The 15,602-nt window shown below is 37.0% G+C and overlaps 1 protein-coding gene across 1 annotated transcript in view; it reads right to left on the bottom strand.

Moving 5' to 3' along the window:
- The window catches only part of spon1a (spondin 1a), a 281,369-nt gene that overhangs the window by 255,352 nt on the left and 10,415 nt on the right, over positions 1-15,602 (bottom strand). The gene's annotated exons all lie outside the window — the stretch shown is intronic.

Raw genomic sequence — 15,602 nt, 5'->3', positions numbered from 1 at the left:
CATGACAAACTAATTAAATAGCCCTGCAATAAGGGCTTAATTGCAAAACAACATTTGCATGTCAGGAGAAAAACTTTTAATCCCATTTACATGTATTTTTATTGTTCATAGTGTACCTTAAGAATAGTCATCATCAGGGAGTGAGAATACGTGTCTGAATGCTGATTTAATCTAATGCAAAACACTTTTGTATGGTTGTATTCCATGCTTTTTCGGTTCATAGAAATGACACTTCAGTTGAGTTTGTTTGTGATTCCATCACGTTCTGCATGGCATTTGTGGATGAGGGAGCAGAGGTGGCATGCAGCAAGTTGTTTAACAGTTCAGTGATTTGGAGAGGAGGGAGACTTTCAGAACTCCATGGATTTAATTCATAGAGCTGAGTGAACTTGTTGGTCACCAAATAAATCCACTAGAATTTTCAGTTTGTGCACCTGATGAACCGAGTGCATGAAAGCATATTACACAGATAGCACACTGTACAGATGTGCCTACTGAGAATGCGCGAGTGAATGAATGTGACCACACGCAATGCTGCAGTACTGCGCGTTACATCACAAAATGGTCTAACACAAGAAAGACAGACTAGCAGGGGGCAGTTAAGTAACATAGTAAACTCATTCATTCATTTTCTTTTCAGCTTAGTCCCTTTATTAATCTAGGGTCGCCACAATGATATTAACCGCCAACTTATCCAGCATATATTTTACGAAGCAGATCCCTTCCAGCTGCAACCTATCACTGGAAAGCATCCATAGACACTCATTCACACACATACACTACCGTCAATTTAGCTCACCCAATTCATCTATACTGCATGTCTTTGGACTTGTGGGGGAAACCAGAGTACATAGAGGAAAATAAAGCCTTGTTGGCCAATCAGAAAAAAAGAAAACAGCACACACGCAGACATCATCAAACTGTAAAATGCATGGAAAGAGCTTTATTCAAAGTTTTAGTGGACATACAGATTTATTGGACATACGACAACAATGCACCCAGAGTTTCTAAAAATATTCAGTTTTCAGAAAGTTTTGGTTTCAGTCAGCTGATACTGCACTTTTGTGTGGAAAAATGGCCAAACTGCATAAAAAATACTATTTTAAAACAGTATTAACATTATTGGGTGGCACGGTGGCACAGTGGGTAGCGCTGTTGCCTCACATCAAGAAGGTCGCTGGTTCCAGCCCTGGCTGGGTCAGTTGGCGTTTCTGTGTGGGGTTTGCATGTTCTCCCTATGTTTGCGTGAATTTCCTCTGGTTGCTTCATTTTCCCCCACAAGTCCAAAGACATGCAATATAGGTGAATTGGGTAAGCTAAAACTGTCTGTAGTGTATGTGTGTATGTCCTCCAGGTTATTTATAATTATTATTAACATTATTTTTAATCACAGCATTTTTGAAAATATCCATGTTCGTGTGGACAGGGCCTGCACAAATTGTAAATACTGTATACTGTTAGTAGCAAATCTATTTTGCTCTGCACAAATAATCAAATCAGATTATTCCGCAAATCTAGTCTGCCAAGACCAAACATCAACATTTCTATTAACATATTCAGTACCATACTAATATTTTATTTACCATATTATACTAACCAGTACCGTACTAATCCTATTATTGATTGTCATAACAGAACTAATATAGCAAAATTGTCATTGTTACACTGGAAATTATACTTTAAAATTATTTTGTCAGGTTTATATTTTAAACATTTCTAAATGTATTTAAAACAAATGTATTGCTTGTCTAACTGTTTGCTTATCACATAATAATAGTTTTACATTTCAATTTAATCATTAAAAAGACGCATTTAAGTACATGGTAAGTAGATTAAATTTTTTGCTTCCCCTTATAAGAAAAAGATGCAGAATTTGCAATAAGTGTATGTTTGCCTGAGTGTTGTTTAAAGCACACATTGTTATAAATTCCAAAGAAAAGCCATCAGTCAATCAGCACCAGCTCACATCCCAGGAGAACCTGACAAAAAGTGCTTTTAAAGCAGTCTCAGAATAGGCTGAGGAGCGCATGCTCACAGATTTGAAATAAGACACACTTCAGATAACCCTAGACGCAAAAGGTTTCTCCGGAGGCAAAGTAAAAAATAAAAAAAATAAAAAACAACAACAAAGGCCAGGCCTTATAGGGCCATATCAACCTTGAAGGCTGACGAATAAGTGAGAGAGAGACAGCATGCTGCTCTAAATGACTGTCACTCCAGGCAGTGAATCTAAGCCAGCGAGCAGGTCCAGGGAGGCTGTTTCTGAGGTGGTTTGATATGGCAGCCCTTCCTGCCAGATGAGTACGAAAAGAGGCCTGATTCTTCTGAGAAAAGCCCTGCTCACAATATGCAATTTCATCTGTGACTTGAGGCAAGTTTGGAAAATCCTAAAAGGGGTAACACTTTAAAATAATGGTCCATTAGTTATATCATGTTATGTCACTGTGCATTAACTAATGTTGTCAAGCACAACTTTGGATTTTAATAATGCATTAGTTAATGTTGAACTATATGATTAATAAATGCTTTACAATATTTGCCATACTTCACTGCGTAATGCTAGCTAATACATTAACTAACATTAACCAATAAAACATTATTCTAAAGTGTTACCCTAAAAAGTTTCTATAATCTTTGGCTAAAATCTGTGGAGTTTTCAATTGGTTTTAAAGGTTAAGCAATTGATTGCTTAACCTTTTGGCCATTGGCTATTTTGATCAAATTTTCTCTCCAATTAAGTTCTGACAGTATCATATTTCAGCCACTGCAGTGTGTCATAGACTGTCAAACCAAGAACCAATAGGAACACTGAATCAGTGTCACAACCTCAAACCAGTTCACCAACATCATTATGTAATATCACAAAATACTTCAATTATACAATATCTAAACATCATTACTAAATCCACTTCATCTAGCACTTAGAAATACAGAATTCCAAAAAAGATGTACCTTAATTTGCTTTTTAAAATATTTTACTGTATCCTAGTCATCTTGAAATTAATTAATAAAGGTGGTAAGAGATTCCATAATTGTAAAATCCTAAAAACACTGAGTTTAACAGAATTGGATTTAGAAATGGGGAGCAAAAACCTACTCTAACATGCCTAACCTAGTAGCATATTCCTGTAAATTAACCTTAAAATGGTGTATGGTCTGATTATAAAGGTCTATCAGAGTTTTAACATTTAAAACTTTCCATATTGCAAACAATATTGCTGCCATTGTTCTGTCTTCTTCGCAGAGAGCTAATGCTTAGCCATTTAAGTTCTGAATGCATACTATCGATATTATTTTAACATATGGACATTAAAAGGATTATTCTTGAAAGAAAGAAAGAAAGAAAGAAAGAAAGAAAGAAAGAAAGAAAGAAAGAAAGAAAGAAGCTCTATTTAAAATCTATTTTCGCATCAAAGACAGCTTTGGAACAGAGTCATGAATCATGTTTCTATTCAAACACTCTAAATCTGCCATTTTGTAATTTCTCCAAAATATCACAAAGCAATTCAGTTTTTCTTACTTCTATCGTTCAGTCATTCCTGTGAGATTTAGGTATTCAGAAATATTATATTCTCAGTGACTTCATCATCTTTGAATATGAATATGGCTAGGAAGCATATCACAGACTGAACGGCTCTGACTGAATGCTTCCTCGACAGTCTCTCCTCACAGAGTCATACTGCTCATCATCCATTCAAAGGAGCCCAAGGCTGGCACTAATTAACTATGGCACAAAATCAATTTCAAGAGCAAATAAAAGCTCAAAAAAAGAAAAAGGGAGTCTGCCACCTCTTGGGAATAATGAGAAATGAAATAATAAATGTCACTGCCCTCCGGGTTGGTTCCTGAGGTTAATGGGGAGGTCGGTACTTGTGGTTATGAACCATCAGGGCTTCTGAAGGAACTCTCTAGTGCATCTTTACATAAACATAGAGCAGTAACCTACTGCAATGGTGTTCCTCAAATATATTTTTATTTTTGGTATATATTATATATATATATATGTATGAGCAATATCACACGAGTAGCAGTGTGATGTGGCTGTATATTGGCATTGGTGGGAAAGCGTGCTTTGTCTCACCAGTGACAATATACAGCCACATCGCACTGCTATGAGTGAGATATTGCGTTTATACAACAGTTCGACGGCAAAATTGTATGTACCAAAAAGAAAATCAAACACAGAGAGTCTCAAAACCCTTTTGTAGGTACTACAACTTTCTTCCGCCATTCATTCACATTTGCAGCTGATGTCAGAACAGTAGAAGTCGTTACTGAGGCTACGTTCACAATGCCAGGCTTAGTGCTCAAATCAGATTTTTTTCCAGATCTGATTTTTTTGCATGGCTGTTCACACTGACCTTATAAATGTGGTCAATATCAGATTTGCAGTGTGAACAAATCATGGTCCTAAACTGACCCGCATGCACAAAAGTAAAGATATGGACAGCACAAAATGTCTAATTATGCACACATGACACTGTATAAAGTAAGCACGTTGTCAGATCATGCTTATATGATTATTGTCATTTTCACAGACAACCATGGTGTATTTTAGGAACTGTGAATGATTGTTCTGCTGCTACTAATGTGTATTTTGGCATTTGAAATCTAAAATAAGTCACTTGTTATAATTATAAATATTTTAAAATAGGCACTATCCTTATAAATAAACTGCATAGTTGCAATGTAAACAACTACATTATCAGCTAAAAATGCCCCAAAAGTACATTATGTTGCCTAACAGCAGGAATATTTGTCATACTGTAGAGCGTCCTCTGCTTGTTGCTTACTGTATATGGGCGGAGTAATACACAAATGTGAATAGGCCTTTATGTGCTGTTACTGGCAAAATATTGCATGACTATCAGCCAATCACATTCAAGAAACAGACAGAACTGTTGTATAAATATATATTTTTATTTATACACTTTTTTTGTGTATGCAATATACACAAGTAGATTATATAGGAAAGGTTTAACAATATCTTTTGTATCTCATAGATAGCTTTACATTATTGCACATTTTATACATGATACGGTAACTAATAATACTGTTGATATATTTACAGTAACAAAGACATGTTTAAAATATAAAAAATGAACTGTTCTATTTTAACGATCTAGGTGCAAAGTCTAAAGTGCATGGCGCAAAAGCATTAAGGGCGCATCTGAATCCACTTTTGCTATTTTAAAAATGGTAAAATACGATTTGAAATCTAAAATAAGTCACTTGTGATTGAAAACTCAGATCATTTGTGATTTATGACAACCACGGTGCGCGTTTGTTTGACCACCGGTGGAGTGAACTCATCAAGGGTTAATGAGCAGCCGCAGACTGAACTGTGAAGGTGGAGTTGCTTTATCTCCGTTTGCAGTTAATTTTACTTCGTTATAAACAGCAGACATGTACAGAAGGGGGGTTTGGGTGCTTGAGCACCTGCCCTTTTTTCTCTCTGAGAGAAAGTTCTCCCTCCTTAGCACACGGATCCTCTATCCGCAACACGCACAACGCTCTTCAGCTTCGCAATCAACCTGTGCCCCAATTGTTAACAAGCACCAGTTTTACCTTCAAAATATTTTTCAAAATGAACAACCAACTTTCTGTGGTAATCACCATGTGTGCCATTCTACTGTGATGTTTGAAGCACAGAATGATGACGCATGTCACTCAAAGATTATGTAAAAGTCACATGAAATCCGACATAACCGTTCACACTTCAGTCGCATTGCAAAACATCAGATCTATGTCTGATTTAAAACTATAAATGAAAGTGACACAGATCTAACCTGAAAAGATCAGATTCCATTCGGTTTGGGCTGTTCAGAGCTAGTATTTGAATGATTCTCTAGCGTAATGTCTAAAGTCATGACAAAACAGGTGATTTTGCTGACATTTTAATATTATAAGTCTAAACTTGACATGAAATGCCATCTCAATCTACAGAGATTTCCCAGTATTTCTCTGTTGCAATCGGGAGATCACAAACAACCCCGAACAAGCCAAAGCAACACAATCATTACCAGAATACTGCTGTGCTTGCTATTAGGAAAAACGCTGAACACATGCAGATATTTCTTCTTTCTTTCTGTTTACTGAACTAGCCTGCAATAGCGAAAACAGAAGACACATTAGAAACAGATGGCCATATCCGGTTTTAAGACTTTAAGATAAGTCCCATCCAACACTCAACACACTACAGTTATTATGGGAGCCTATAAATACAGCACTACAACATACAAAAGAGAGAGATCAACTTAAAAAGCCACTTACCAGTTTTATAATGATTTGACCAGCTGTAGTTTATAATTATGCTGGGTTTTTCCTCTACTGTAAGGGCTTACTATGCGGTCTTTGTCACCCTCTTGTGGATGGACAATGTCAACCGTCTTTGGTCTGCTCAAAAAACGCAGTGTCTCTAAAAAATTATAAATATTTTAAAATAGGCACTATCCTTATAAATAAACTGCATAGTTGCAATGTAAACAACTACATTATCAGCTAAAAATGCCCCAAAAGTACATTATGTTGCCCAACAGCAGGAATATTTGTCATACTGTAGAGCGTCCTCTGCTTGTTGCTTACTGTATATGGGCGGAGTAATACACAAATGTGAATAGGCCTTTATGTGCTGTTACTGGCAAAATATTGCATGACTATCAGCCAATCACATTCAAGAAACAGACAGAACTGTTGTATAAATATATATTTTTATTTATACACTTTTTTTGTGTATGCAATATACACAAGTAGATTATATAGGAAAGGTTTAACAATATATTTTGTATCTCATAGATAGCTTTACATTATTGCACATTTTATACATGATACAGTAACTAATAATACTGTTGATATATTTACAGTAACAAAGACATGATTAAAATATAAAAAATGAACTGTTCTATTTTAACGATCTAGGTGCAAAGTCTAAAGTGCATGGCGTAAAAGCATTAAGGGCGCATCTGAATCCACTTTTGCTATTTTAAAAATGGTAAAATACGATTTGTACTGCGGCTCATGGTCTAACAGGGTTGTGCTTATTCTCTTACTGAGTTATGGGTGTGATTTGAGAATACACCAATCAGAGTCTCATCTCTCATTCCCTTTAAGAGTCAGTTGCATCGCACCATGGCACATTTGCTACACACATGTCCCATTTGCTATTCAAGCCATGGCACATTTGATACATTGGCGGACTTTGCAGGTGGAAAACAAAACTGAACGCTTCACTTGCAAGAAAACAGTTAAAAAAGACCATCTGCAGCACGAGAATAAAGAATTACCCTCCTCCGTTTGGCCTCTTTACTTTCTCTTTCTCTCTTTGTGGATAAGGAAACTGTGTTGTTCTCCATTGAAGACATCCATTAGCCTACATATTTACTTTTGCTTGTCAAGTGCAAAGATTTTGTTTCAAAACTATTTCTGAAAGTTATATGTAAACACATGTCCTATTCTTCTGCCCCATATGGTTCAAAACATGACAGGTGGACAAATATAAGCTTGTTTTTAATAAAACAAATATAAACATGCATATAATAAATAATACTGCTAATAATATTATAAAAAAGCAAGTTGTCATGAATAAACTGAAAAAAGTCCCCCGACATGAGAATGGCATGGAGGCAGTGGTTTTTATATTTATGTAGAAAATAGTAATTTTTGTAATATTTTAATCCTTTAATTCTATTTAATTTGTGAAGATATGTACGTATTGCTATACATCCTGTGTGTATTAAGCAATGTGTAAATGTTTAAGGTGCACAACTAATGTCCTCTGCACTGGACTTTAGACCTGCTTTCACTTGGTCAATTGCGTAATCTATTTTAGTTTCTAAAAATAGCTACGCGCCAACAATGTGCCTTAACACAACTCTTTTCTTGACCGTCACACTCATGAGTCCACAAAATGGAGCAAGTGGATTTGCTTTTTAAAAAATAGCAGCACAACATGCCAAACACATCTTGCGCCTTATTGCGCTGAGTGTGTTAAAGGGCCCAGAGTGTTACAATTGGCCCCTTTATGGGGGCAATTGTAATAATGTTTTGCATGATTGTATCTCTAACGAAATGAGTTACATTAACCTGTAAAAGCCTAAACCTAAAACCTGTAAAAGCCTAAATCAAAGAATTTACTGCTGCAGTATCTAATATTACTTTTTTTTTTACTATTGACCCTTTTATATGGTGGCTGAGAGAGCTTAACATGCTGCAATTTAAAAGAACACATGCAATTGCAAAAAAAAAAAGCCAGCAAACTGAAATAAGATCTTCATTCGTTTGCCAGCACACATGCTGCAAATCCTCCTTTTAAAAAATGTGCTGCATTTTCTCACAATGCAAACAATTTACGAAAATGAGCTGCTTTTTCTCACAACACTTCAACACTTTCAAATAGCATGAAACACAACAGAAATGTTTTAAGGGGATCTTAAAACATGACGGACCCGGCTATTTAGGTTATGGATATTTAAGCTAATAAAATAGAAAAGCTATTAAAATGAAAATAAACAAACTATAAACTCATCTTTCAAAGATCACCTACAACTTCACTGAGCACTAGTCACGGAACAGCAGCATCTGTCACGTTTTGGGTCCCTTCGAAACATGTCCGTTGTGTTACATTGTTTTTGAAATGCAACGCATTTTCGTAAATTTTTGCGCTGTAAGAAATTGCAGAACACTGTATGCGTTGTAAGGATTTGCAGCATGTGTGGTCAAATGGATGAAGAGCTTTTCTTAATTTGCTGGTGTTTTTATAATTGCAAGTGTTTTCTTAAATTGCAGCTCCATGAGCTCTGTCGGCCACCGTACCGGCCACCATTAATATGTTTATGCTTTAATTTATTTTAGGTGCCAGGTTATATATACATTTCAGAAGCAAAAGTACATTTCTATTTTCAAAATATTGTTAGTTAACTAACAATAACTTATACAACCTTACTGTAAACTGTTACAGATATAAAATGTTACCAGAATTCCAATGAGAAAGTATTTGTGTTTTTTTGCTAAAGATTATACTCCACTGTATTTATGATTGGAAGACTTGATTGTTACAATTTCCCCTATTTACAAATTGCACCATTAACCCAAACCTAACACAGTTTGGTGTAAAATAAGAAAAGGAATCAAAGGCCAAACAGTTACAATTTAAGCCTCTTGAACTTTTCACAGCCCTTAGACACCAGCATTAACACCAATCTCTCCCAGCTACAGTGGTAAATGTGGCAGAAGGGTAAAAGGTGAGTCTCAGTGTGTCAGTTCAGACTTGAAGAGTCAGTATGGCGGTGCTCTCACTCATTAAGGACAGAGACAGGAAGGTAGTCTCTCTGGGGAGACGAGCAAAAAGCAGAGACAAGGAAGGAGAGAGAAGCAGTGAAGGTGGCTCCGCAAGATGCCGACCTTTCCTTCAGCCCTCCACCACTCACATCCCTTTGGGAGTGCTGCCTTCGTGGCCATGTTTTACCCTGAGTAATTACACCCTAAGCCGTCAATGCTGACCCTATTTCAGTTAATTACACAGAAGATTCAGGCATAATAAATTCTCTTTATGACTACAGGACAAGGTGTCATATTTAATAGCATTTGCTAACACCTGCATCTGAGATTCTCATTCTTAAGGCTAGAGATTTGAATACCCAGTACACTGTAAAAAAAAAAATTGGGTTCCACACAATTCCTTCATGTTGTCCCAACACAAATCGCTTATGTTAACTTAATTGTTTTGTGTTCAATTACTTACATTTGTAAAAAAGTTTAAGTTGTCCCCCAAAAAAAACTGAATTGTCTTTTTTAAACTCATTTTAAATAATTAGTTTGAACAAGCAGCGGAAGTCATTTTTTGAGTGCAGATGCAATAAATAAATAAATAATTAATAAAGAAGTTTAAGGAACTTAAAGAGTCCTGCAATTAAACAGGCTTGTAATGTAACACAGGTGCCACACTGGTATGTAGAATGTCTCTAAAAGTATTTTCAAATGAAAATAAGTTAAAAACAGCAATTGTGAAACCTCTGCTTTATGTCTTATGTAGTGATGCACCAATTTTTTGGTCGCTGAAAATTATAGTTTTTTTTTTTTGAACGAAGGTGGAAATTGGCCAAAATATGAGCTAAACAACAAAAAAGTTTATGATGCCCAGCAGTGTTCAGCGTGTTGTTTTCACTATTCATCCAGCTGTAGTAAAGCGAAAAGTGCTTCATTATGAAACACAGTCATTTCAATGCACTTTGCAAGGGCCAGTTTATTTCTGCATCAAACAAAGAGCAAAGAGCTGCGAAGCATAATAAATTATGCTATTTAATAAAATAATAATTCATTAATACAATTAATTTTTGGTTTTGATTTTAAGCCAAGTGCATGCAGAATTTTCAGTTTTGGCCCAAATTTTTAATTTCAGTGCCTTTCCATTTTGTATATGGTATAATCGTCATACCCGCGCTCTCAAAACAGCAACCTGTGCCCTGGAACGTAAATGGAAAAAAACTAATTTAGAAGCCTTTAGAATTGCATACAAAGACAGTATGTCCAGCTATAGGAGGGCTTTAAAATCTGCCAGGGCTGAGCACCTCCACAAACTGATAGAAAATAATCATAACAATCCTAGATTCTTATTTAACACCATTGCTAAATTAACAAATAATCGGTCATCTTTGGAACAAAACGTTCCACCGCAAATTAGTAGTGATGACTTCATGAATTTTTTCAGTGATAAAATAGAAGGCTTTAGACAGAAAATAGGAGATATTAAACTTTCTGCACCGCCTTATACTTCAGATCCAGTAAACACGTCTCTGAATCTAAATAACCTACAGTGCTTTAAAATCATAGAACAGGAAGAGCTAGACAAAATTATAAATAGCTCTAAATCAGCTACGTGTATATTGGACCCAATTCCAACAAAGTTACTGAAAGAATTGCTACCTGTTATAGGAAAACCTCTTCTTAACATTATCAACTCTTCTTTATCTTTAGGCCATGTTCCAAATCCTTACACGTTAGCTGTTATTAAACCTATTATTAAGAAACCACAACTGGAACCCAGCAACTTAGCTAATTATAGGCCTATTTCAAACCTTCCATTTATATCTAAAATACTAGAAAAAGTTGTTTCTGCTCAATTATGCTCCTTTCTGCAGACCAACAATGTTTTTGAAGTGTTTCAGTCAGGTTTCAGAGCTCATCACAGTACAGAAACTGCATTAGTGAAAATAACCAACGACTTACTCTTAGCTGCTGACCAAGGGTGCATCTCGCTATTAGTTCTACTCGATCTTAGTGCGGCATTTGACACCATTGACCATGGTATCCTTATTAATCGCTTAAAGTCTACAGGTGTCCAGGGACATGCCCTACAATGGTTCAAGTCATACTTATCTGACCGTTACCAGTTTGTGAATATTAATGGACAGCCTTCACAAATCAGCCCAGTAAAATACGGGGTGCCTCAAGGATCAGTTTTAGGCCCTTTGCTGTTTACAATACACATGCTACCCCTGGGAGACATTTTAGAAGACATGGGATCAGCTTTCACTGCTATGCAGATGATACTCAATTATATATTTCAACTAAACCTGACGAGACGTCTAATCTGTCCAAGCTAACTGAGTGTATTAAAGATGTTAAAGACTGGATGACCAACAATTATCTTCTCTTAAACTCAGACAAAACAGAATTATTACTTATTGGGCCTAAATCCTGTACACAGCAGATCTCACAACTCGACCTACAATTAGAGGGATACAAAGTTAGCGTTAGCTCTACTATAAAAGATCTGGGTGTCATATTAGACAGCAATTTAACTTTTAAAAATCATATATCCCATGTCACAAAAACTGCTTTCTTTCATCTGAGAAATATCGCTAAGTTACGAAGTATGCTATCCATCTCAGATGCAGAAAAGCTAGTCCATGCTTTTATGACTTCTAGGCTGGACTACTGTAATGCACTGTTTGCTGGCTGCCCAGCATCCTTTATTAACAAACTTCAATTAGTACAAAATGCAGCTGCCAGAGTTCTTACCAGGTCTAGAAAATTTGATCACATCACACCAATTTTATCCTCCTTACACTGGCTGCCTGTTAAGTTTCGTATTGAATTTAAAATATTGCTTCTTACATATAAAGCTTTAAATAATCTAGCTCCTGTTTATCTAACCAATCTTCTGTCTCGCTACAATCCAACTCGCTCTTTAAGGTCTCAAAACTCAGGGCTTCTGGTAGTACCTAGAATAGCAAAGTCGAGTAAAGGAGGTCGACCCTTCTCATTTATAGCTCCTAAACTCTGGAATAGCCTTCCTGATAACGTCCGAGGCTCAGACACACTCTCCCAATTCAAAACTAGATTAAAGACCTATCTGTTCAGTAAAGCATACACTTAGTGCACCACTTAGGGGGCTTCCACACAGGTTATACATCTTGCTGATATACACTGTGAACTTCAGCTACGCTAATTATTTTCTTTATTCTCCATTTCCACCTGGGGATACTCTTCCCGAGGCCCCCAGACTATGCAGAGTCACTGATTCGATCCAAGACCAACGACGAGATGATCCCAAGGTTTCCATATCCTGAACCAGGAGGAATCCTGAGCAGCTACTGTGGTGGTCATGGAGTAGTGGAGAACATGACACTGATTCCTGTGACGCTCCAGAGACAGACGAGTCTTCGCTGAGGCCAGCTTCCAGCCTCCGCCACTGAGACTGCAGCTCTGCACAAGACGTTTGGCCAGCGGAGAAATTAAAATGGTCGTGCCCAACTGAGCCTGGTTTCTCTCAAGGTTTTTTTTCTTTACTTCCGCCTTTAGTGAAGTTTTTTTTCCCTCTCCGCTGTCGCCACTGGCTTGCATGGTTCAGGATCTGTAGAGCTGCACATCGTTGGATTTGCTCTTCAGTGTTTGGACTCTCAGTAGTGATTATTAAACCACACTGAACTGAGCTCAACTAAACTTAAACACTACAAACTGAACTACACTGTTCCTATTTACTGTGACCTTTTATGTGAAGCTGCTTTGACACAATCTACATTGTAAAAGCGCTATACAAATAAAGGTGAATTGAATTGAATATATATGAAATGCCATAGTTTGCAAAAAATCGCCGTGAATATAAACCCCTGGCTAAATTACTACATTTGAAAATTATCTCATGTTTGTTTTTGTTACAGATACACTGATAAACTGAAAAACATTTTGATCAGACCCAGGTAAAGCAAATATCATTGACCATGTCCTAACAAGGCAAATATTAAAGTGAAATCAAAATTTACAATATTTATATTGCATTGTTATTACTAAAGGCCCATGCACACAGACACGTTTTTTGCTTGTGTCTTCTGTCAACGTTTAACGCCTCGTGACTAAATAAAGGGTGCCAATGTGATCGTGCACACCAATGCATAAAACGGTAGGCTTAAAACCGTAATTTTTAATAAAAAAACGCCTCATGCTCGTTTTTTTGTTTTAACGCACCGCGTCAAAACCTTCTCCATCAATCAGATTGGCACTTTTGTTCACGTGTACAGAGCTGCTGAAGTTAAAGTAAACAGCACTTGGAGGTGCTCAAGTGCAAATCTGTCAATGCGAGCGCACATTGAAAAAAAACCCCAGAGGCGATATGAATGTAGAGCTGCTTATTGCACTGGTGAACAATAATCATTTCTTCATCGCTAGAGCTGGAGCTGCTGCTTGAACCATCCATGCTTGCTCGAGTCACCAGTAAATTTAACAAGCGTGTGAACTTCCTCTCTTCCTCTTCTTCTGTGTTATAAGCGGGGTGTCAGAAGCTTAAAGTTGTGTAGCGCCATCTAACGTCAAAGAGATTTTGCATACTCTTTTGCTTGACACCAGTGACAATCGCTTGGGTTTGAATGCAGAAAAACGTCTTGTAAAACGCAGATGATAAACGCAAACAAAAAGCGTCCTGGTGTGTACGAGCCTTTAGGCTGATTTATACTTTGCAGACCCTTTGCTTTGGCTAACGCTGATGTGCACCTCTCAAAAAATTTAACTCCACGTCACAATTACACAGAGCGCAAGCTCTGATTGGTTGGCTTGGTAGTGGTGATGAGCATGGGCAATGCTGAGAGCAGCAAGCCCGATGGAGCGAGTGTTTACAAATGTCGAGTCCCGTAAAGGACCTCCAGATGGATACTTTAATCCTAAGGTAACCACAAAACTAAAGTTGTTGCAGGTTTGCCAGTTCCCGCCTCTGAATGAGCGAGTATGAACTATTTGTACATTAAGGTAGCATTCAGAAAAAACAGAACAACCACGTAGAAACTCAACACAGAAGAATATAAAACTCTACTGCCAGCTAGCTTTTCGGAAGTGTTATTGCAGTGCAGCACAAACAGCATGCAGTAGTATAAATGCATGACTGGGCAGGTGCCATGGGTCACGGCAATCACTTAATGCAGAAGTATAAATCAACCTTTTAAGGTGAACAATTAATCATTTGTATCCTTGTGTGGAGTGATGGTGCTTCTATTGTCAGTTCGATAGCTTCAGCCACAATATTTTTAACCGTATTTTTAGTTTGCTATGAGAGATTGACACACAAAAATAAAGTACAGCCCTCTACTCAATATTTTCTTGCAATTATGTATATAGACATACTGAAATAAAGGTCTCAACACATTCCAATTAATGTGGACTTTGAGTTCTGGATACACTCAAAAAAAGAGTTTTGCTGCTTGTTCAAACAACTTATTTTAAATAAGCTGAAACATCACAATACTTAAGCTTTTATTTATTTTTTTTGGAACATCTTAATTGTTTTATTTTAATCCACTTTTTTTATTTAATTAATTAAGCTAACTAAATCGTTTTGTGTTGGCACAACATGGAGGATTAGTGTGGACCCCAGCTTTTTTTACAGTGTAGAAATGGCACACATACAATCAGTTCCTGTAATTAAGAAATTGTCATGAATATTGACCTGATCCAAGGCTTGTGGATTAGGGTTCCGGTCAGCAGTGATCAACAGTCTTTTTCAAGCCAATAGAAGGTTTACAAGACACACAACATTTAAATGTTGGTTGTAAGAGTAAGATATGTCATAGTGCATCATATTGCATGCTGCATTGCACTCTTAAGGGGCATAAGAGGCTACGTACAGAAGATGCAGACCTTTCAGAGGGTTTATGATAACACCTGTCCATAATGTAAAGTGTCCAGTCAGCATACAGGCATGAATCATGCTGAATCATGATTTCAGCACATACAATAGGTAGCCTGTTTGTGTTTTTTTTTTGTTTGTTTTTGCAATGTTCAGCTGGAAAACCTGTCACAAAAATTCACTCACTATCCTTCAGCTTAATCCCTGATCCATCAGAAGTTGCCACAGCAGAATAAACCAACAATTACTCTGGCATGTTTTATGCAGTGATTGCCGCAAACTAGCACTAGGGAACACCCATATACACTCTCACACACACATTCATTCACCATGGCCAGTTTTTAGTTTAACCAATTCACCTATACCACATGTCTTTGGACTGTGGAGGAAACCTAAGCACCTAGAGGAAACCCACGCGAATACCGGGGAGAACATGCAAACACGAAAATGCCATCTGGCCCAGTCCAGACTCAAACCAGTGATATTCTGG

This window comes from Danio aesculapii, chromosome 18 (assembly GCF_903798145.1).
Source record: "Danio aesculapii chromosome 18, fDanAes4.1, whole genome shotgun sequence".
NCBI lineage: Eukaryota > Metazoa > Chordata > Actinopteri > Cypriniformes > Danionidae > Danio > Danio aesculapii.
The sequence above is the reverse complement of the archived record's forward strand: the minus strand, read 5'-3'. Positions and strand labels throughout refer to the sequence as shown.